We start from the raw sequence: 24,263 nt of genomic DNA on the forward strand, positions 1-24,263 counted from the left end.
TCCTGAGCAGCATCAGTGTTTGGGGAATCCAGGGATGAATTCCTGCTGGTGCTACCCTTGTTGCTCCATGCCAGTTCTCCTGGCTGTGCCCTGTATTTCCTAACTCCAGGGTAAAGCTTTCCCTGGGAGCTTCCCTCCTCCTGTGCTGCCTGTTCCCGGTGCTGAGCTGCCTGGGATGTGCCGGTCCAGCTCTGCCAGGGCCATCTGGTGAGCCAGATCAGGGAACAGCAAACCCAGGTTATTTTTAACCCCGATGCCTTCCCTAATCCGGGTCTCTGTAAGGCTCTGGGATAGTCCTGGTGGCACAAAGGCACCTGCCAGTTTTTAAGGAGAGGGAAGACAGGAAGGAGCTTCCAGCCAGGAACGACCCTGTGGTTTCCTGCAATGTTCTCTGCCTTCCAAAATTATTTCTTTCCATGCCTTTATTTCCTGCTAGGTATTTGCACAGATGTTTTCGCTTCCAGTTGCTCCAGGTGGATCTCATTGGATAGGTTTTTTTGCCAATAACTCTGGTTTCTCAAGATTTCAGGTTTTTAAAATTTTTTTTTAAATGTGCCTGGAGCAGACTGGAATTCGGGTCCGTTCCGGATAATCTGTATATATTCATTAACGTTTTTCCCTATTCTTCCAGAATTTAGGTCCTAAATGCATTAGGCTCCATGACAAATGTCTTTGGTATCCTCTCTGTGGTGTCTTCTTGCTCATAGCTCAACACCACACCCTTCACTATCGCCTTTGAATTCTGTGCCTTTAATTCTATTCCCTGTGTGAGTAAAGGTGTCTGAATTAACCTTCACAATGAACCTGCCAGGGCTTCTCCCAGTGTCCAAATAGATTCTCATTAATCCCTCTTTTGTAATGCCGGGAAGGGTTGTGTTGGAGTGTTTTGCTTCGATTTTATTATTTTTTTTTTAAGTAGAGGAAAGGGTCACACTGAGGCTGCTCTTGCTGAAAGGTTTATTTTTATTTCTAAGACAACGGCTGCATATAATTTTTAATGCTGCACTTTCTGGAGGTTGACTGCTGTCAGTAGCACAGTTAATATGTCCTTCAATTAACAATAATCTTAGATAATGAAACTGTTTTCTTTTCATTACAAAGTCGTTTGTGACTTAGAAACCCCGAGGTGCCTTATAATATATAAATTGCACAAGTGAGAATAATTATTCCAGAGTCAATTCTAGAAGAAATTTGGGAAAATTGTTGAAAACAGGCAGTTTTCAACAAATTTCAGTTTCAGCAATGTTCAATTTCAAGAAATTGAACATTGACTTTTGGGGAACTTTTCCCTTTCCATTTTGTGGCGTTTGGTTGCTCAGAGGGCTAAACGCAAGATATTGCGGATTAGGATTTGACCCTGCAGAATGTCAGACATTTGCTGAATGTTTTTATCTTCATTTGATAAGCAGTTGTGGAGTGTATTTTTATGCTACCACTATTTTATCAGAACCCTCTGCAATCTACCAAAGCAGGTGTTTTAATCATTGCATCCTAATTAAATCAATCTATTTTATAATCCATCTACCCAGCTCCTACCACTGGAGTCCAATGTTATGGAAAGAAGAATGAAAACAATGGATAAAAAAGGAGAAATGTAGAAGAATAATTGTAATAAGATCATCATTAAAGTGTAGCTGCTGAAACAAAAGAAGGAAACTAAATTTGGGGCATAGAAGGGAGGATAGAATTAAAAATCCTGTTTTAATGCTTGAAATAGCACATGGAGTTAATGAAGATATTAGGGAACAAGCTTCCCTACTTAGTAGCTGCAGTAATCTTGGGAAATATTAAGGGATTTAATCTCTTTCATAGCAAGAAGGAAGTGGGAGGGTAGGGAGGAATTCTGGGCTGCAGGAGCCTCCTTTGGTTTCTTTGCTTCACTTGACAAGAAAGGTGGAGAGGGCTATTTATGGGAGCTTGTAGTGCCAGGGCACAGGGAATGGCTTCCCACTGCCAGAGGGCAGGCATGGATGGGATATTGGGAAGGAATACCCCAATATATAATTCCCTGTGAGGGTGGGGAGGCCCTGGCACAGGGTGCCCCACAAGTAGGGCTTTGTTTTTCTGTGTTCTTGAAGTTTTCCCTGCCTGTAATCTGGGACTTAATGCCAGCAGGACTTCCCAACGTTCTGCTATTCCCCTACACTTTCCAAATTAATAATTCCTCACAAATTCATTTGGTTTTTGTCGTTCTTTAATGAATGTCTTTGCACTTCCACTCAAAGACACTGATTGGGACTGATTGTTTTTCTGCAAATACATCCAAATTTGGTCAATCCTGGCTGTTCCCTGCTGGTTTTTGAGCGGTGGCAGAGGGCAGGGATGTGTGTTGGCAGCTGGACAGCCTCCTTCTCTGCAGCTCATCACAGCTTCTCTCTGCAGCAGCAGCATCCACTTACTCTGAACTGAATCATTTTGAATTCTGGTCAAGAAAAAACAGTAAAGGAGCAAAAAAAATCCCAAAAGGGTGAATCTGCTGAGTGGCAGCACAATGCAAGTGGGTATTGATGCTGCTGCAGCTAAAGAGAGATCCACTGCTGAGGTTAATGAGAGGTAGGGACTGTTCTTCTCCTGTAGCAGCCAGAGCTGAACAAAAGGGGGAATGTTTGGAGAATCCCTCGGCACTAAAGGCTGAGGCAGTGCTGACCTCCTGCCAAATCCTGGAAGCCCTCCGGACATTCAGCGCCGTTGGACACACACCTTTAGTGTTTGTAAGCAAGAGCCTATGGACTTCCTTGGTTTATACAAACATAACGATGTAAAAGTATTCCAAAATGGGGACTTGGAGCAAATTGAGCTATCAAAGCAGCTCTGAAATGAAATAATAATGATAAAGGTGTGGGGATTAAGGTGTGAAAGCAGCAGAAGGAGTGATTGGTGATCCCGTGGCTGATGCTGAGCCTGGTGCAGCAGGCAAGGCTTGCTTTCCCGAAATCCAAGGGGGGAGGAAGATGTGAGGGAGGTGGTTTTCTCCCCCATTTGCTTGAACTTATTTTTGGCTTCTTTCTTGCCACAAAAGGAGTAATTTGTTTAATTTTACAAAATGTTACTGAAGCTGTTGGAAGTGGAGCTGCAGCCCACGTCTTCTTGATAAATGAGTGTGTGTATTCCTGGAAGGAAGTTAAAATGGAGCTGTGTTATATTCGGTACCTCCTGAAGTACTGAGGCTACTTTGAGTACAGAATGTGCTCAGAGAGAGACTAATTTGCCACTGCAGAGCTTGGTGGGATGAGATTTGTCAAGTCCTTGTCTCTGCTGAAATTCACTTACTCTTTCCTCTCTCTCCTGAAGGTATTTTAGGATTCTTTCTTTGAATTGAAGGGCCATAAAAACAAGTCAAAAAGCCTGAAACCAGAATTAAAATCCAAGCAATGAATATGCTTCTTACAATGTAGAAATACATAAGTCCAGCACCTGTGGAAGCAACGAGCGGAGATGTTCCTGACCTGTTTCCCTGAGTGTGCTCATGCTCCTGGTAGCACCAGTGCTGGGATTATTTGGACACTGGAGCATCAGCAGGGTGGGTTTTGACTTCTCTGCAAGGATGCCAACTCTAATGGCAGGTGGTGGCTTCCTGCAGGAGGCAGGAAAAAAAGAGATTCAATAAAAATGAAGATTTTGCTGTTTTCTGTTCATTTGCAAATTCGTGCTGTTTCATTTGCTGGCTTGAAGGGTCTCGTGGTGTAATTCTACAGGGAAGGATGGGATGTGCCAGCACTCCCAAAAAAAACCTCAGTTGTTGTACTGGATTCAATGTTTTCTGCCTCCTGCTTTCTCCCCCAGAGTGTTTTTTGAGTGAATGTAAACTAATACAGGATCAGTGGTTAGAAACCATGAAAAAATATTTAATGTAAACCTTTTGGTACTGGGTTGATTAAAATAAACAACTGTTCCGAGGAGCTGGTCCTGCTGTGGGAACAGTAGGATTTCTGTTCCTCCCTATAATGCATAAAGCATGTGGAGTGCCCTGAGAGCTTTTTCGGGGTGCTGTATTTTATTTTGAGGGATTTCATTTTCAGTTCTCTGCGCTTTTGTGTCAGCTGGGAAGGAAGAATGTAGGAACTGTAAAACTTAGGTTAAAACCTGTTTAGTCCCAAATCCTGACAAGCAGCTGGTAAACAAGTATTTAAATGGAAGCTTGGACTTTGTTTTCTCCCTCTGGAAAGCTGGGAAGGCCTTGGTCTCACTGCCAGCTCTGGTACCCCTTCTTTCTCCTCTCATCCTGTGTCTCCAGCGCTCCTCCTTTCCTTGCCTGCATGTCTTACATGTCCCTTTCCTCCTTCTGCCCCAGTGGAGGTGAAGAGCACTCTGAGCTGGGAAGAGCCGTGTTTTCTTCCGGCAGGTTTTCTGCAGAGCCTCACGGGTGTTTCTCTCTCTCTCTCTCTGTCCTTGCTGCCGCAGAGCTCTGGAATGCTGTGAAGACTCCCTGCCCAGGCACACTCCTCTCCGGATTATCTCCATCCCAAGGAAGCTCGTGTCCAAGAGGTACCAATTCATCCTGTCTTTGTGCCCTTCACTTGTAGCACTTCTAGCTACAGTTTAGTTTAGCTACTGCTCCCAAGACCTTTTCCCTGCTCCCTCCAGACAGGAAACCTTGGATGCCGTGGGGATTGTAGGTGTTGCTGTTTGATACGGTTTGGACTCTTCTGTCTATTAAATGAACTTTGCTACAGAAGCATTTTACATTTTAGAATAGAAGTGATTTCTGGGTCAAGAAATGCATAAGCTGAAGCTCCAGCAACACTCTGTGCCTGGTGTATTTTATTGTGTTGATTTAGAAAGTTAATAAGCATCAGGTCTTCAGCAGCCTGAGTAAAACACAGAGTACTTACGTGCTGCTCCTAGAAAGAATTGTGAGAGGGTTTCTTTTTTTAGTGTTTATTAGTCTTAATATCTTCCTAGTAAATAATACATTTTTGTTTTATATTAAAAAGGAGACTTGTGCTCATTAGCTGGGTCAAAATCCCCAGGTTGGCCCAGACATAGAAACTTCTGTCATTTCCCGGAGACAGGCAAATTGTTTTCTGATAGTTTCTATTTCTTGGGAGAGGAAAGCTGGAAACAGTGTTTTTAAATATAAACTTTGCAGTGTAATTTGGTTGGAGCAGGTTCTGTCTTAACTCTTTATTTTGGTTTATAGTGCCCAGCATGATTGATGAGACCTGAGCCAGTCAACCCCTCTGAGCATATGTATATATGCATATGTGTGTGTACATATATATATATGAGAATAGAATATGTTAATATGTTATAACAGGGGGAGAACATGATCTACAGGAGCTGTGATACAGGAATGAAATCCTTCTGGAAAGTATGCTGGGAAAATGTCCCTGTGTGCCTGCCCTTCAATTTTCCCTTAGGGATTCACACTTCCATGTTGGACAGAGAAAACAGTGGGGTGGCTGAAGTGTCTGACCCCATCCAGCTGCTCTTGTGCAGGAATATGGAAAAACCAGGGTTGACTCTATGCTTTTTCCATTTTATATGTTTTGCTGCTCATTAATGATGTGAACTTTAAGTGTCAGCTGCTCTTGGGTCCGCTGCACTGCATTGGGATCAAACCTTGGGCACACTCTGACCCTTGTCCTCACAATAATTTAGCACTCCAGCCCTGCTTTGGGAAAAGCTGCCCTAAATCAATGCCTACTCTTTGGGTACAGACAAAATCTGGGTATTTCTTCTTCTGCCCTCAGCAGCTCACCCCAGCTTAGGTGGGATGGGACAGAAAATGCCAAGGATTTCAGAAAAGCTTTTCCTTGCTTGTGCCAGCCTTGAGGCAACAACAGTGATCTGTTCATCTCCTGCTTCCCCCTTTTCCCCTCTTCATGCTAGAAAAAAGGATACATTTGAAAAAAAAGGGTCTTTGATGCTGCTCCTGTCCCTTTTTTCTGCATGGTTTCCCACAGCATTGGGGCTGTGCAGCTTTTTTGGGGTCTGAGAAGCAGAAATCCAGGGCTGTGGAAGGGGAGAGGCAAAGCCAAGGGTGGGTTTGGTGGGTGGCGACATGGGAGAAGGGAGACAAAGCAAGGCTGGAACTGATGGGAAATCCAGAGAACAAGATGGTGTTTCAAGTGGGAATATGTGACGTGTTGGCTTTGCATGAGAAAGCTCCTGCTCCAAGGGTTCCTGGTCCAATCCAGCTCCAGATTAAGAAATTCTAAGCTCAAGAGTGGAATTGATGGAGGCTGTGGAGACTTGGCTGAGGAAGCAGATCGGGGTTGCTCTCCAGGCTGTGATTGCCCTGCTGGGGATCTCCAACAGCCACTCCAGATGTTTACTTTTGGGTGACTTTGTCTTGAGTTGAACCCCTCCCTGTTAGACTCGGTGTTCATTCAGAAATCAAAAGGTGGAGGAAATTGAGTTAAACTTGAATGTGTGAGTGCTCCATGTCTTAGCTTACTTAGGTTGTTTCCTGCTTGGGAAGTACCCCACTCCCTCACATCCTGATTGAAATTCCAGGGATTAAATAGTTAAACACGGCGTGTGTGTAAAATCCATGTGTTTCTATGAATACCTCTCTTATCTCTGTAATGGTTTGGTTTGATGTAAATATTTTTAAATGTGCTTTTACATTAGGCTGGTTTTTATCCAGTGTGTGTGAGTGGAATTTGGAACTGGGCCTGGACTTTATGCTTCTGCTCCTCAACATTTCTGAACTCATATGGAAAATTTCTGGACTTTAGTCTCCTGAGCATTTCTGCCAGTTTGGTGGGGTCTTCACTGGGCTGGAGATGCACTGAAGCCAGTGCTGAAGTGGAGCATTTTGCCAGCAGCTCTTGGACACTTCCATGCTGTTGGGAACATCATTTAGTGAATTTTTTTAGTGCAGGAGCAAATCCTTTGTTCACAGATCTGAAGTTTTCCTGCATTGCCAGCTCTGTTTTGGAGAACAAAATTCTTTTCAGAGAGCATGTGATATGGAAAATGATTTCTGTCAAGCCAAGTTATGAGCTGCATCCAGCTCTGGGGCCCCCAACATCAGGAGGACGTGGAGCTCCTAGAGCCAGTTGAGAGGAGGCCCCGGAGCTGCTCCCAGGGCTGGAGCCCCTCTGCTCTGGAGCCAGGCTGGGAGAGCTGGGGGTGCTCACCTGGAGAGGAGAAGGCTCCAGGGAGAGCTCAGAGCCCCTTGCAGGGCCTAGAGGGGCCCTAGGAGAGCTGGGGAGGGACTTCGGAGTGACAGGACAAGGGGAAATGGCTTCCCACTGCCAGAGGGCAGGATTAGATGGGATTTCAGAAAGAAACTGTAGCAAAAACACTTTAAAAGGGAATTTTTTTAGAGGAGTGGATCTGACTAAGAAAAGTACTTGCAAGAGCGTTTCTTAGGATGAAATCCTGGGTCATTAATCTTTATAAATTCATCACCTTATGTGAGGAAGAAGTTTCCCTATGTGATATTACAGCATATTTAGGTGCATCACAGAATCCCCAAATGGTTTGGGTTGGAAAGGACCTTAAAGCCCATCCAGTCCCACCCCTTGCCATGGGCAGGGACATCTTTCAACCTATCCCAGGTTCCTCCAACCTGGCCTGGAATACTCCCATTGATGGGGCAGCCACAGCTTCTCTGGGCAACCTGTGCCAGGGCCTCCCCACCCTCACAGGGAAGGATTTCTTCCTAAGATCCAGTCTAAACCTCTCTGTCAGTTTGAGAGTAAGCTTCATTCCCTCTTGTCCTGTCACTCCAGGCCCTTGTAAAGAGTCTCTTTCCGTCTTTCTTGTAGGTTCCCTTCAGGTCCTGGAAGGTCACGATGAGGTCACCCCAAAGCTTTTCTTTTCCAGGCTGAACAATCCCAATTCTCTCTGCCTTTCCTCGAAGCAGAGGAGCTCCATCCCTCTGATCAACTTGGTGCCTTGTCTGGAACTGCTCCAACAGCTCAGCAGCAGCAGTGTGCTCCGTTCAAGCACTCTGTGGCTGAGGTGAGGATATGGGAAACATCCTCCCCTTTCCCTCCACCTTTCCACAGCGCCTTCCCGCAGTGTGCTCCACATTCCTGCCCTGACAAAAGCCGTGCTGGAAGCAGGGGCCTTTCTCTCAGATGTATAATTCAGCCTCTCTTCCCAGTGTGCCAGCCTTGTTTGTGTTGATGAATGAATGTTCCCTGTGTACAGCCTGCAGATTACTCTGCTCCTGGAGTACAGTCCTGCTCAGTGTACCTGGTTCTGATTAAGTGCATTTGAATTTGGGAGTGTGCTTAATGAGCTACACCTTTCACAGATTCTTTTGTTAATTCAGAAAAGCTGCCTGCTCTGATTTATGGCGCCAAAAGGGGTAAACTGCCATTAAAAGCATTAATTAGTCTTGGTTGACTGCACAAAGAATAGAGTTGGTGTGAGCCAGTTTTTGATTTAGCCCTTTGATTTTTGCCTAAGCTTGTTAGAGGGTCTGTATCTCTGGCTGTCTCATGGTGGATTGTATAATTGGAATTTTGTGTGAAATTCTTGGGCTGAAGGAGCAAGAGCCAATTACAACCAAAAAAGTTGTAAAGCAATTGGGCAGAACTTTGCAGATATTTCAGTACAGAAATGTTCCTTTTTAACATGTGGATGTGATAACTTGGGATTGTCAGATTGGCAGGAACGATATCCCGAGGGTTAGTTGTGAGCCCTGGGCACCCTTGGTAAACCTCAGGAAGGAAAATATTCTCAGGAGCCTTGGATTTGCCCATTGTGCAATGCTTCAGCTGCATGTAAATCCCAGAATCCTACAATGGCTGGGGCTGGACGGGACACCTAAGGTCATCTAGTCCAACCTCCCTGCTCAAGCAGGATCCCCAAGAGCAGGTAACTCAGGATTGTGTCCTTCATCCTTGGGATTTTGGGTTTTGACTATCCCCAGGGAAGGAGACTCCACACCCTCTCTGGGCAGCCTGTTCCAGTGCATGGTCACCTCACAGTAAAGTTCTTCCTCTTCTTCAGGTGGAATTTCTTTCATTCCAGTTTCTTCCCCTTGCCTCTCATCCTGTTGTGCCACCCAGCAGAGCCAGGTGGTAGCATTGGTGGTTTTTTTCTTTTCCTCTGCATCTTTATCCATTTTCTACAGGCTCATGGGAAAAATAAACCAAAAACCCCTAACCCCTGGAACACTGTCTGTGTTGTATCCTTGGAAATCCTACATTATAACATTGATGAGTGTATTTCAGTGTATGGTAGTTCCTGTACTTCCCAATTCTGGCCATCAATTCTCCACACAAAAGTTTGAAAATTAGTTGAAATGCAAATCATAGCCTAAGCTTTCTTTCCAATACACTTTCCATAATTATGCTTGACTGCAAAAAAACAATTCCATTGCTATAGTTTTGGTAATTGCCTCTGGTCTGCTTGAGAATTAAGATTTCCCTCTGTCTGTGTAAGGTTTCCTTCTCTCTCAGATATTATCACATTAACTGCTCCATAAAAAGAAGGTTGGCTTGGGTTTCCATCCCAACTTGTCCTTAAGGAGCCAACAGTTGCATTCTCCAGCTCTGCCTTCATTTCCTGGCAGAACCAGAAGGTTCCTTCTCCCTTCCTTCTTCCGGCATGCCTGGAGGGGTGATGGTGGTACCAGAGGACTTCGGAGTATTGAACCAGAAATACCCTCTGGATATTCAGGGAAATGGGAACTGCCTTTAAAGCACATGTTTGGCAAAAATTGGTTACTAACAGCAGCACAGATCTGAAATGACAAATATCTTTAGAGGCATGGAGGTGCCTAAGACCTGTATTCCCTCCTGCCTTCCCTGAACACATCCAGGTCCTTGGGTCAGTGAGTTTCCAGCGTCTGCTGTGTTTGGCAGATGGATTTTTGGGTAAGAGTGAAAGCCTTTGAGCTTCTGTTTAGTTTTTCACTCTCAAGCACATCCTTGGAGAGAAGTCCATCGTGTTGGAAGCACTGGAACAGCCAGGAAAGCGTGAGCCCCCCGTCTCTTCACAGCCATAGCCTGGGCTTGGTTATTCCCAGCTCCCACAAATGTTCCTGGCTTTGAATCTCCATTATTTGTTTTCCTTTCCCTTTGAAGGAAGTGGTTCTTTCCAGTGTGAGAAGCATTAAATTGACTTAAATGCTTTGTTTGCCAAAGTAGCTCTTTGAAGTGGATCTTTCAAGTTTCTTATGTGATCTGGGATTTGATGAGACACATTTTAACCCAGCAATCTCACAGTGAGGAAGGAAGGGAGTGAGGGATGCAGGGAGAAAGGGAGGATGGGAGGAAGGAGAAGGAACCTTCTAGTTCTGCCAGTTTTGATCCTAACTCGCACGGTTTTCAAGATTCCCTTTTAACACTTGACTTGTGCTGGAGCATCCAGACGTTACGGGATCATCCATGGGATCAGCAGGATCTCTCTGGTCAGCTTTCCCAAGCATGTCTCCAGCATTAAGTCTCAAACTGGAAAGGAAATCCCCTCGGGAGGCTTGACCTACTCTTCAAATTACTTTCTTCTGCTCTTTGGAGCCTGTGGGTTTTATCCGGATGGTTTTTACCTCCTCGTCAAGGCAGCTCGTTTAATTGCTGTGACTGCCAGGCAGAAACCTCACTCTCGCTCTTACAGACCTCCTTTTCTTCAGCTCCTTCATAATAAAGTGGTTTCTGGAACAGGGCCAGGCCTTTAGCCCGAAGTGTCTTCTGGTTTCATATCAAACAAGGGACGGCACAGCCAGATTGCTTCCCTAATCCCTCTTCCCAAAGACAAAGGTGTCAGCACTGTCTAGACGTTGGTGTTCCATGTGCTCATTCAAGGCTGAGGGTTCCCTCTCTCTCCTTTTCATCCCACATAATTGTCCTCAAAGCCTCCTAATCTGCCGTCGCTCAGTGGGTGAAATCCCCCATACACTTGGGGATGGATGTGTCCAATTTGGGAGCTGGTGGTCTGTGCCCCTTTGGAGCAGAGTCAATGAAACAGGATGCGTGAGTTCTTACTGCTGTACACACCAAGCATTTAAAATCTCTCTTTTTTTTCCATTTTGATGCTGTATCCAGTCAGGAGATATTACACAGCAGCTGTTGTTAAGCTTTTTTACTTCTTTTATGGTTACTGAACCATATGGTTGAAGGACCCCCTTTCCCTGGGTCCACGTTGTGCAGCTTTTCCATGGGGGAGTGGATCCTTACAAGCTACAGATTTGGAGTAGGAAAAGGAAATTTAGCTGGTTTCCTGGTCCTTCGAAATTTTCCTTCTACTGATGGCAGGTTTAGACCTCTTCTTTCTTCGGAAGTGTTCTGCTGGGAAGTTTAGCTAATGGGAGATCATTAGGATCATGTTTAGCATTGGATGTGGTCTGATTGTGTAATGGAGAGGAGGTTAGGTACAAAAAATTTGGGAAAACTGAAGACAAATTTATAGCAGAGCAAAATCACAAATTCTCTCTGCCCAAAGTTCTCTCTCATTTTGGAGTTGGGCTCCTTACACACATTTATTGTCCATTTTTTGTATTAAAGTGTGAAAATAATGTTCTCTCCCTCAACCAAAACGGTCAATGGATCCTCTCACAGGTGTAAAATGCTTTTCCCAGTTTGTCACCATCCATGAGGAATTCCTGTCAGATCCATGAAGCAGCTGGCCATGCTCAGCCCCACACTGAGCCCCGTGGCTGGCATGGATCTGCAAATAGGTGAGATGCTGCTCAGAGCCACATCCACGTGGCTTTTAAATCCCTCCGGGGATGGGGACTCTACCCCTGCCCTGGGCAGCTGTGCCAGGACTGGACAACACTTTTGGGGAAGAAATTTTCCCTGGGAGCAGAGCCCGACCCCCCCGGCTGCCCCCTCCTGTCAGGGAGTTGTGCAGAGCCACAAGGTCCCCCCTGAGCCTCCTTTGCTCCAGGCTGAGCCCCTTTCCCAGCTCCCTCAGCCTCTCCTGGGGCTCCAGCCCCTTCCCAGCTCCGTTCCCTTCCCTGGACATGCTCCAGCCCCTCAGTGTCCTTCTTTTTGGGAAGGCCCCCAGGACTGGAGGTATCCCAGCAGTGCCAGCACAGGTCACTGCCTGTTGGACACTGTGGCTGATGATTCCTTGGCACTTCAGCGTGCTCCTCATGCCTGTCTGTCAGTCTTTCTGGCTGTCACAGCTGGGAACAAGGAGAATGGTTGTGTTTTGTGTGTTCTGTAGAGCTGAGTGTGTCATTTCAAGTTAAAAATAAGACATCTTAATGTCAAGATTGCAAGTTCAAAAAGCAGAACGGGGCTGGAAGTCAGTAACTGCACTTTCAGTTTGTTCTATATTTATGTGAGGCCTTATCAGCAGGATTTCTGTCCAGGATTCTCTCCCTAAAAAGTCATTCATCCGTGAAAGGTGTCTTGGTTCGAGGGCTATGGCAATTGGGGGATAATTAATTACTTATAACGTCAGCCACCTTAAAAGTGAAGCTCCTTGTTTCTTCTCTAGGCTCTCCTCGGAGTTCAGCCTGGTCCAGGGGAAGGTGTCCCTGCTCATGGAAGGGGATGGGAGTGAGATGGGCTTTAAGGCCCCTTTCAACCCGAACCACTTTGGCATTCTATGGAAACAAGCGGCACTCTACATTCGTGGCGCTGCTGTTGCCTTGTCTTTGGGTAGGTCTGGTTTGAAAGGTGTTTCTTCAGCAAAAGTACCTGGAAAAGAGCTGATTATTCATCGGAAGTTAACAGTAAAGCTTTGCTGTTGTTCCCAGGTACTGCTCGAGGATTATCTTTGTCAGTTCATTAAAGGCTTGGATAGGGATTTACAGGCTGATAGCTTTGGTTCCTCTGGTGGACTCGGGCTGGACCCCTAAATATTTTGTATTAAATATTGAAATAACGTGGGATTTCGGAGTGAGGAGCCAATTCTCTTGTTGGTTTACAAAGGATTACAGGCAGAGAGTTTGCAGACTGGGAACAGTAATTGAGTGTAACTGTGCTGTATGGGAAGACCATGGCAGCTTATTCACCGTTATTCCTCCCCTCCATTTATCCTCTTCTTGGGGTGGAACGATGACCCCGGAATGTCACCAGCGCACCCTTAGGCTCCCTTCCTCCAGCTGCCAGAGTGCAGGAATGGCAAATTCCCATCCCCACGGTGCTCGTGGCCTCCCAGAGCATCTCACTGCAGTTCAGTTGTGAATCATTGCTTTATTTGTCACGTGCAGCTCCAGCGGGCCGGGCTGGAGAGCCTTCAGTCGGAATTTGCGGCGCTCTGCCAAGGCGCTGCATTGTTGTCGGAGCCCCCGCGCTGATAAAACACATCCTGACTGCACATTATTGCATCCATGGCATTGCATTCCTGCATGGGAGCTAATTAATAAGCCTAGGAATTTGTTGGGTTTAGCCCTGGGGGTTACAGAGTGGGTGTGGGTGTTCCAAACTGTTAATCCACAGATTTTACTGTTTGAAAACTTCATTTTCCTGAGGGTTATTTGGCACTGTAAGTGCATCAGCAGGATCTCTGTAGTGCAATCAGAGTATCTTCCACACAAGAGGAAATGTGTGTATTCTTTTCCTTCAAACAAAAAGACAACTTGCTTTAAGAGGAAAAAAATTTCTTTTCGTGACCTTAAAATAATTCATTGAGGGAAAAAAAGCGCTTTTTGTTTTATGAAGGTTTTGTGTCTGTAGGATCCCAGCTGAATGCCATGTAGGAATTGACTGGTGCAAATGTTGCTTTAAAAGAAAAATCAGAATTGCTTGGACATGGGAGGTTATCAGTCAAATATTGCTTAGAGAAATTGTTGTGGTGTGCTGCCTTTAGCACCTCACCGAGGCGTGGGGATGGGCAATAATGTGAGCAGAGTGGGCAATGTAAGATCATCACTTTTCTCCTGATAATTTAACTAAATCAGTTTATAATAGGAATATCTGTTGGTGAAATGAGAGGAGAAAATTATCCTTACACGTACGTTGTCCTTGTTCTCATCCCCCTGCTCCAGAGCGTGCTGCCAGCACAAGGAGAGAGCATTGCGGGATTCCCTGTGGCTCTGCCTTCCACTGTGTGTATTTTTATAGAGTTCCTCCTCTTTCCTGCTCCTTTGATTCTGCTTTTTCCTCAGAAAGCCACACACAGAGCTGAACCTTCAGTTCTTGTCACCGTTGTCATCTTTTGTGCCATTTTCTTTATCCTTTTCCAGTCCCACCTGCGAAAGAGGTGTGGTTTAAAAAAAGAAAACCCAAATGCCAGGTTTATGATCCGGTTTTTGTATTGCTCTGCTGTGGCTCACAAATGAGGGTTGGCCTCAGAATGGACACAGATGGATTTTACTGACTCTTAAATGTTTTTGCAGGCTGATGAATTTAAAGCAGAGGGAATTAAAAGGTAAAGGTGCATCTGGGGAAGGGTATCTCACATCTGCTCCATGGCGCCCAGCAATGGCACAAGAGGAACGGGCAGGAACTGATGCCCAGGAAGTTCCACCTGGACATGAGGCAGAACTTCTTCCCTGGGCAGTGACCACACATGGAACAAATCACTCAGAGAGGTGTGGAGTCTCCTCCCTGGGGATATTCCAGAACCCTCTGGACACAATCCTGTGCCCTGTGCTCTGGGATGGCCCTGCTGGAGCAGGGAGCTGGGACCAGACGAGCCATTGCAGTCCCTTCCAGCCTGACCCATCCTGGAGTTCTGTCATCTGGAAAATTCCAGAGCTGAGCTGCAAGCGATTTTTTTAAGAACCAAACCAGTTTCAAATGCTGCTCTTCCCTCAGATTTTTTTTTTCCACTGGTGCCACCTGATCAAAGTAACACACCAAACCTCCTCACCTTTGGATTTTAGAGAATCCCAGGATGATCCAGTCCTACCCCCTGCCATGGACAGGGACAACTTCCACTAGCCCAGGGTGCTCCAAGCCCCGTCCAACCTGGCCCTGGACGCTGCCAGGGATCTAGGAGCAGCCACAGCTGCTCTGGGCACCCTGTGCCAGGGCCTCTCCAGCCTCACAGGGAACAATTCCTTCCCAATATCCCATCTCTGCCTGCCCTCTGTCAGTGGAAGCCATTCCCTGTGTCCTGTCCCTCTCCAGCTCTCCTGGAGCCCCTTTAGGCCCTGGAATTTAACTCAGAAATGCTGTTCATTTTGAAAAAAATAATTAAGTGCAGTGTTTAATGCATTTTTTTAATCATTTGGCCGTTTGGTTTTCATTGCATGGATACAAAAATTACAGCATTCAATCAAGCATTCCAGAAGCCCCATCACAAGTGATTTTTGGATAGCCAAAAAATTGCTTCTAGGGGATCTTTCTAAAACGTCAGCCACTGCAATAGGAGCAGGATTTATTATTTTATTCAGCACACACACGTTACCTTGCATCTCTCAGCAGATGATTTCCCTCTCTGCACTCCTCTCAGGTCTCTCTGAATCTCCCAACTTAATTATGACTATTATGAATAATTTAATCCCCACAAACATTGCTTTGTCTCTTCTGTCTCTTTCGCAGTTTCAGCTGCTGGTCCCTGTAAAGGCTCTGGGAGCACCTTGCTGTCACCCTTTTGGGAGCCTGAAAATCCCATGTTTAATACCAGGCTGTTTCCTATTGCTTAGCTGCTCCCTAATCCGTCACATTCCCTTTTCCTATTGTCCTGTAGCTTTAATTTTTTAACAGTGTCTCACTGGGGCTTTTTTAAGTAGCTTTTTGAGGTGGTTTATTCCCCGGTTCTGGACTCTTTAGCCGCAATTGAAGGATTTGGGTTGAGTTATTTTGCTTCCCATGCTGTGTCTGTTTATCTGAGTGCGGGCACTGCAGCATTCCAGCCACTTTGCTTCATGGGAAAGGAGACATTGGCTAATTCCATGATAATCCTTAGGACACTTGTTAAAGATAAGGGCAAATCTTCTGCTGTTACGTGGTAAGCGATTTGAATGCGATAAAGATTTTCAAGCACATCACGGACAGGACATTCCTGACTTTTTAAGCAAACAGTATTTGGTTTTATTGACTTCCATATAGATTTGGTTTCTCTCTCCTCATTGAATTCTCTGGAAAGTCCCAATCTTTCCACACTTGTATGAGAATAGACATGGAACACATCCATATTTGCTATTTGTACTTTCTAGCTTGTTTAAGGTATTCTGTAGTTTTGTTTAAGCTCTCCTTGGTTTGGATTTTGACTCATTTGTTTCCCATTATTTTGTTTTCCAGTGAGCATCCTCCTCCCTGCTCTCCTGTTCTCCCACTGGAGGTTCTCTCACATTCCTCAAGCAGACCACAGGCAGAGTCTGTTGCCTTTAATTTTCCCACCTTTGGACTTTTCTTACATGAAATGATCCATATTTTAAATCCTCCAGTGAACAGATGCAGATTTCCATGTCACCCTACTCATTTTAGAGAACATTGGCTTTTCCCCTGTCCCAAATAGGATTTTATTCTTGGCAGGGAAGAGCTGAAGTGCTGTTTGCAGAATTTCCGGATGACTGACGGCATGCTCAGCCCTCAGAGTCCTCACGGTAAACACAGCTCTTGCTATTGCAAAAATACATCAGAAATCCCGAAATAAAGCAGGGGATGTACAGTATTCCCAAGATGGGAACACCACGTGTGGCTTTTGGTGGCAGTTTATTTGATTCTGGGATGTGGGAGAAATGATATCTTTCAGATTCATTTCAGGGAGAGCCAGAGCTTCTTTTTTTTCCTTTTCCTGCTCATCCGGAAACACTTAGGAATGAGCAATTCCACCTATTTGTCTTGTTGATGGCTGTTTTCTCCTGGTATAAGGAAATACTTTCCACTTGTATTAGACCATTATCTCACACGGATGTGGAGCAGATTTCCATTTGCTGCTCTTGGCTGGGAAGGACATCGTGAGAGAAACCTGCAGGAAGCTGGGGAAAGAAAAAGAGAATCTGAAGTTCCTTAAGCAACTGAACTGAGTGTTCTGACTTAGCCTTAAAATTCCTCATTTTTGGGGTTACTGTGGTGAGGATACCTAAGGAAAGTGCCACTGATGGGGATGAGGGCTGCTGTATTAACAATTTTATTTGGGGCTGGCAAAGCCTCTTGGTGCCAGTTGGATGCTGAACCTCAGGATGCTGGGATGTCTTTTGTAACCCTACCGGTGCTAAATCCTTCTCCCAGAATAACTCCCAGCTCTTTCACCTGTGCTTCAGGAAACCTTTGAAAAGGGAGTTGTCAGGTCAGATTGTCTTTCTCTAATAACTAGAAATCCCCTGGAATTTCTTGGTAAATACCCTGTAGGACATGCTCCTAGTATAAGGACCCAGCAATCTCTGGCCTTGGAATAGCTCAAAAGCCATAAGTAAATATGTTCTTGGAATTACATTTTAAAATTGGTTTTCATCTTTAACTCGTTTTGAAGTTAAAAGCTAATTATGAATATTAAATTCAGGTTAAAGAATCCAATTTTCTTCTAGTTCTGCATTAAATGAGCTGCCAGAACTCACTTGGCAGTGACAGGTTGGGAAGGAACATTCTCTGAGGTGGCATCACTAAACTGCAGACTCTAGCCTAAAACTGTACTTTAAACATGAATTTGCATAGAATGCAGGTCCTGTCTTTCAGAAAAAAATATCAATTACCTCTCCCCCAGCTGGCCCTGTCTGTGATGAGACTGCAGTGGAAAAGCAGGATTCATGCTTTGGAAAAAAGGGTGTTTGCCAGATTCTCATCTGAATTGTAAAGAGCAGCTTTGGCTTTGAAATCAGCAGTGAGTTCACGGTGCCCTTCTATGGCTGAGTGAATGAAGGATGGATTTGGGCCCTGTTGTCTGTTTTTCTGGTGGTTTGTGTGACGTGGGCAACTGCTGAACATAAAATCCAGTGGAAAATTCCCCCATGTGTTTTGTGTTTCTGGAAGTTCAGGTTGTGCTGGTTGATTTAGAAGGGGACTTTGAAACACGTGTTGGCAGCAGTTAAACGGGATGGTGTTTACTGGTCATCCCAGCTGGTCTCATCCCAGGAAACATCAACTGTTTATGCTGCTCAAACCACTGGAACACTTCTGGAATAGCGGGGCTCTTACAGCTGTCCCAAAGTGGCATCTCAGTGAAGCACAAAGAAACTTTACCCTGTCCAGGGTGCCTTGGATATAACAGAAATTCGAGGGATCAGGCAGAGTGAATTCCAACAAAGCCATGACAGCCACGAGCCCTTTCTCAGACTGTAGCTGATTTCTGGGCCAGGGAACGAGTTCTAAGTGGTGCAGTTGGCTGATTTAGTATGTTTTGGTCTTGTTTTACTGCTCTGAACCAAGAACACTTTGAAGAGAATAAGAATTAATTGTAGCACCATTGGATTGATTGTACCCTGGAGTTCCTGCCCTCAGAGTTGCTAAAAATTTGTCTGGATTAGCCCAGGAGCAGTGCAACAGGCCAGTGGCATCCCTGTGGTCCCAAAGGCATTTTAGCAGAGGATTAGTTCTCCGTATGTGGAAAAGCTTTGTGATTTTGAATAAAAAGTGAAAAGGAAATAGACACACTCAGCATATGAATACTTTACCCAATGTGCATCTTTTCTGCAATCACTAAATACCTTGAAAAGATCCCTTCCCACCCAAATCTGTGGATGATTCTGTGGTCCTGATAATGAGGAATGGTCAATTCTGCTGTTAATTACAAAATCCAATGGAAGCTGAATTGGTGCAATCTGATTCACCATCCTAGACTCTGCTGCCTGAAAAGTTTCATCCCTTTATTCCAGTTCTCCTGAAGGCAGTTATTCTGGAGTCATTTAGTGGTGACATGACCTGGCTTGTCTCAAAACGACACTTTGCAAGAAGTTGCCAAATGGAGCCATTTGTTTCCTCATACTCTAATTGCTCGTTCAGCCCAAACAGCTCCGTGGATCCAAGGAAAGCAGGGAGTGAGAGGGACCAAGTGTTGATGGGCTGTTCTGAAGCTCTCAGTGTGGATTAAGACTCCATGGCTCAATATCCCATCTCTCCCTGCCCTCTGGCAGTGAGAAGCCATTCCCCTTGTCGTGTCATTCCATGCCTTGTCCCCAGTCCCTCTCCAGCTCTCCTGGAGCCCCTTTAGGCCCTGCAAGGGGCTCTGAGGTTTCCATGGAGCCTTGTCTTCTCCAGGTGAGCACCCCCAGCTCTCCCATCCCGGCTCCAGAGCAGAGGGGCTCCAGCCCTGGGAGCATCTCTGTAGCCTCTTCCTACCATTTAGGAATAGCCAAATTTCTGTATTTTACAAAGCAGATCTCTGTAATTTCTTTTGAGTTTTGCTTTAAGTTTACGGATATTTTTAATGTGGTTCCAATGCTGTGAACAAGAACTTTTTACTTGCTAACCTGTGAATTTTCAGTGATCATTGAGAGAGGTGTGAAAAGCAAAGTAAATCACACTTATACTAAAAGAGGGTGGATTCTGACCAGATACTGGGAAGAAATTCTTCCCTGTGAGGCTGGGCAGGCCCTGGCACAGGCTGCCCAGAGCAGCTGTGGCTGCCCCTGGATCCCTGGCAGTGTCCAAGGCCAGGTTGGACAGGGCTTGGAGCACCCTGGGCTAGTGGAAGGTGTCCCTGCCCATGGCAGGGGGTGGCACTGGCTGATCCTTCTCATCCCTCCCATCCCTCCCACTCCAAACCAGTCTGGGATTCTATAGCTCTCCTTGTCCTCTTACTGAGTCCACGCCTGGAAATGTCTTTGTAGCATCTCTGGGTGAAATACTTGCTCTTGGCGTGGTACTGCTGATCCAGCCAGCCAAAAGTTACAGAAGACTGGAGCTGGAAAAATGATCCCTTGTTCTGCAAGTCTAGGGATCCATAATGATTCATCTCCAGGCTGTTAGCAGCCGAGAGAGCAGAGCAAGCCCTGACAGTTGCTGACGGTGAGAGTGGGGGAGCTGCCAAGGCGCCGGCAGTGGCATTCCCTGGATTCCCTGGCTGGAAGGCTTTCCTCAGCCTCCCTGCTGAAGAGAGGAATAAGTTTTTAGATGCCCGAAGGGCCTGCTCAGTGCATCTCTCCCATCTTCCTCTCAACTAGACCTGGGACTTCATGTATAATGTCCCCTTCGGGTGTGTAGCTTCCAGTTAAACCAGTGCTTGTGCTTCACAGAGATCCATATTCCTGATTTATTGCATAGGTTTCCCCAGCAAAGGTTTCAGGAGATAGTTCAGGAATCTGGACAAGTTTAATTCTATGGAGCAGCTTTGGATTAACCTGAAACCTCTGGTAGTTGATGTCTTTGTGTTGACTGGTGATGGCTCTGTCAGGAGATTACACAGACCCATATGAAGTCTCCAGCTTATGTCAGGAATATGTAGGATATGTGGGATATGGACCAGCAGATCACCTCATTAACCCAATCACCCCAAAATCCTGGTCAGGAGGGAGCCAAACCCACCCCAGCTGCAGCACAACTTCCAGCCCTCTCCTGGGAAGTGGGATGTGGGCACAGCCATCAGGTTACACCAACTAGAGCAGGGTAAGATGTGTAATTGCCCCAAGGCTGATGCTGAGAAAGAAGTGATGTGCAGCCATGGTTAACAGCCACTTAATTGAGTGAATTGCCCAGGTTGTGTAGGATACCAAGCAGGGTGTGTGGAGAGCATCCAGCGAAGGGGCTTAGCAGGAAATGATCTGAGGTTGTGGGCAGAAGCTGCTGGAGCAGCTGTGAGCCTCTTTTTTTGGGAATGTTGAGAGTTCCCAAACCTTTCCAGGGCTGCACATACTCCCTGTTCTCATCACCCCTGGGAAAGTAAACCCCGGAGTTCCTGCTGGTCATCTAAAGCCCTACTTTGTTTTTTGAGCAAACACTGCACAGCCTTTAAAAGCCCAACAGAACAGGATGCTTTTTCTTTCCTGATGAAAGCAAGTGTTAAATACTGGATTACAAGATGGGAAATGGAGTTGTATTTTTATGTGGCTCTTTTGTAATTCCAGGATTATGTTTAACAAAGATCCTCTTCAGCTACACCAGTATTTCATTCCCTTTGGATGCTGGTGACCCCAGGGCTTTCCCTACCATGTTAAACTCTCCGAGATGGAGTTTTTCACTCTGTATTCAAGATGGAATTTCCTTTTGCTGCTTCTTAGTATTTCGTTAACCTATTTTAGGAATGATTCCTCTGGATTTATACCAAATATAGCTGCCATGACTCAGCCTCTGTTCCTGGTTTTGGATTCAGAGATGCACTTGCCGCTTCTGTGTTCCCTCCGCCTCTGTAATTTCCCCCTCTAAGTTTCTAATCTGGTCCCCCTGCATTCCTCAAGGAGCTTTCTTCAGTTTACATGGCTTTCCTATTGATCCCAGGATTTTCAAGATTGTCACAGTATTTTATAAATTGGCAGCAGAAGAAGAATTCAGCACAGGGGATAGGACAAGGGGGGACAGTTTTAAACTGAAGGAGGGTGAATTTAGATTAGAAATTGGGAAGGAATTTCTGTCTGTGAGGGTGGGGAGGCCCTGGCACAGATTGCTCAGAGAAGCTGTGGCTGTCCCATCCCTGGAAGTGTTCCAGGCCAGGTTGGACAGGGTTTGGAGCACCCTGGGCTAATGGAAGGTGTCCCTGCCCATGGCAGGGGGTGGCACTGGATGAGCTTTAAATCCCTTCCAGTCCAAAGTCTGGGATTCCCTAACGCACCCTATCCGGTTGGCTGTTAGACTGTCACAAAGCCCTCAGCTGGCATTTCAATGTACACGTGACAGATCTGGAACTGCACTGTTCTTCTGGGTGCTCTGGAGCTCTAGGGAGATCCTGCTTTTCCACACGGCCCCTGTGGAGCAAAGCTCCTCGGGAGCTTCCTGCCCAGCACGGACTGTCCTCTGCTGGGGCCGTGCTGAGGGCCGTGGCCTGGCTGGAGTCAGTAACTCACGGCACGCATTGTCCAAGAGCCACGGGCTGAGACAGGCTGCACACAGCAGGATGCACAAGGCTGGAGAGACACGGGAAGCTTGTCAGTGATGCCAGCTCCGAATTCCAGGGTGTTTCAGCGGCTGATGAGGATTTTTTTGAGTGCCCTCTTAATTGCTGGTAATTGGCAGCACAGCCTGAGCAGTTCTGTCTCATGTTCAGTTCTCTGTTTTCCTGCTCTGATGTCTGCAGAAGATTTTCAGGATCAGATGGCAACAGTGAATTGCAAATCAGGAGGATTAGCATTTGTATCAAACATACTCCAGCAGAAGGAGATTACAAGTCTTGGGTCAGCAAGAGCTGAGGAGTGTAACTATGGAGCTGGTGCTGTGGTGGGGATGGGAATTCTGCTCCGTTCCTTCTACAAGGCTGCCGTGACAAATCATAGAATCATGGAATATTCTGAGCTGGAAAGAACCCACAAGGACACAGACACCCCAACAATCCCACCCTGTGCATCAGAGCACTGTCCAAATGCTCCTGGAGCTCTGGCAGCCTTGAGGACGTGCCCATTCCCTGGGGAGCCTGTTCAGTTCTCCATCTGGGTGAAGAACCTTTCCCTAGTAATAATATTTTGCTTCTGCCAAGATGTTGTGTTCTCCTGTGAAAATGCAGAATAAAATCCTTCCAAAATGTCATTCCTGTCCTTCAGTATCAGACCTCCCTTTCTCTTTTCAGCCAGTGACAGGTATTTTACATCAGATGAAAGACCAGAGAGGTGCAGGCACATGTTTCATGTTTTTAGAGCTGCTTTCAGTGTTGGCTGGGCTGAACAAAGGAGGGATGTGAGAGCATCAATGGCAGCTTCACCTCAGCTCATCCACACCGAGGTGGAAATACCTGCAGGCTTGTGTTCATTTAAAAACTGAGAGTGGGAGCAGGGGGAAACCTGGGCTTCCTCTGCCAAAGGCTTAACCACCCACAGAACGCACACATGAACTGGTGCCTGTGGCAAACAGGCTGCCTGAGGGGGAAATTAAAAGTGCCACCCTAAAATGCTTTGTAATTACATTTCCATAGCCCTCAGCCACACTGGGAGGACAAATCTGACACTGTTGTGCTGATACCGAAATCTGGGCACAGCTGGGTTTTAATTTCCAGAGAAAATGGAGGGGTGTGAAGTGCATCTTCCTCTCCTTGTTTTGTGTATCTTCCATCTTCCTTTGGAACTGCACTAGGGGTGTTTTGCACATTGAGGGATGCTGGTGGGATAGCACAGCCCCAGTAATGCAGGGGCACCTGTGCCCTGGGAAATTTCTATAGAAATACTTAGTGGAGTGTCATTCACTGTGCTCTGATTCTCAATACAGGCACCATTCTGTTTAAATTTGTGTAGGTAAAGAAATGAAAATATAAAATATATATTGCAAATGTGATTAAATGCATATTATTAATTGAAAAGGAATAACCAGATTATTTTATAGTTTTTGAAAGAAGTCAGTTTGGGAAAAAATGTAGAGAAAGGGGGGACCTTGGGGAAGTGTCTTGCTGTGTAACATTTGTTCTTTCTGAAGTGTGTATTCCCAGGCTCTCCAGATCGTAGAGGTCGTGGCTACTCTCACAATTTGCCCTCCTTTTCTGTCCCTCAACGACATTTTTTTCGCTCCTGTTGCCTGGCAATTCCTGTGAAGGTTGCCCAGGCCCTGCTCTGTGCTTTCCCTGTGTCCCTTGTGCCGATCACATTGTCCAGCATCTTAGGACTGCACTTCCAGAGGATGCACATCCAGCCTGGTTTCTGTCTTACCCACAGCGTGTGCTGCCTACTGGGCTGCTTATTATATACTTCATTCCTTCTAGATCCCCTGTTAGTTCTTCCTTGCTGTTGGAATCATCTCTTAAAGCTGAATTAATCATTGAACAGAAACCAGGAACTCAGTTTCTGTTGTTTATTAAGGAAATAAAAAACATGCCACCAGTATTTCACAAAACATCTTCTGGGAATACTGAGTTTATTTTCCAAGCATGGAAAAAAACTTGTGAATTCATTAAAAAGTAGAGCAAATCTTACCAAAATTAGTCCCCTACCAGACTGGAGGTTTTATCACAGTTATTATCAATTTGGGCATTGTCAGAGGACAGAGAAATCTGGAGAAAGGAAATCTGTCTCTTGAGTCGGTGATATGCACCTGTTGTATGATTGATAGGGTTCATTTAAGATGAAAATTGAATTGTTAGGGAGAAATGATGGCAGAAAAAAGCCTTATTATGTACAGAGATGAGGCTTATCAGCATGAAAAGAAATGTGTCACAAATTGGTTGCAAATCAAAGGCCTGGTTTTTTTTCTTCTTTTTCAAAAAGGCACAAATAAGGGTGGGCACTGTAAATCATGGAATTGCTGTGTAATGTGTGCTGGGATCTTTTGTGCGATATAAAGAGGCTTTTTCTCTGTGGAGTTTATAATATGAAGCGGTGAGGCTACAGACAGCTCTGTGTGCTTAAACCAGGTGGGTTTATTCTGGCTACACCTGAGTGTGTTGTAAAATCAACACTGAATTCTAAGAATAATTAAATTATCAGTCATAGGTACAATCATGGAATT

The 24,263-nt window shown here is 45.6% G+C and overlaps 1 protein-coding gene across 5 annotated transcripts in view; it reads left to right on the forward strand.

The window, feature by feature from the left end:
• FAM168A (family with sequence similarity 168 member A) overlaps positions 1–24,263 on the forward strand; it is a 131,401-nt gene that overhangs the window by 33,484 nt on the left and 73,654 nt on the right. For 3 of the 5 annotated variants that reach the window (XM_032095053.1, XM_032095051.1, XM_032095054.1), the window contains exon 2: positions 4,402–4,485. The gene's annotated coding sequence lies outside the window, so the exon portion shown is untranslated. Of the gene's footprint in view, positions 1–4,358; positions 4,486–7,812; positions 7,918–24,263 lie in introns of those variants that run through there. The other 2 variants (XM_032095046.1, XM_032095055.1) reach the window with 2 other exon arrangements.

Source organism: Corvus moneduloides, chromosome 2 (assembly GCF_009650955.1).
Source record: "Corvus moneduloides isolate bCorMon1 chromosome 2, bCorMon1.pri, whole genome shotgun sequence".
Classification (NCBI taxonomy): domain Eukaryota; kingdom Metazoa; phylum Chordata; class Aves; order Passeriformes; family Corvidae; genus Corvus; species Corvus moneduloides.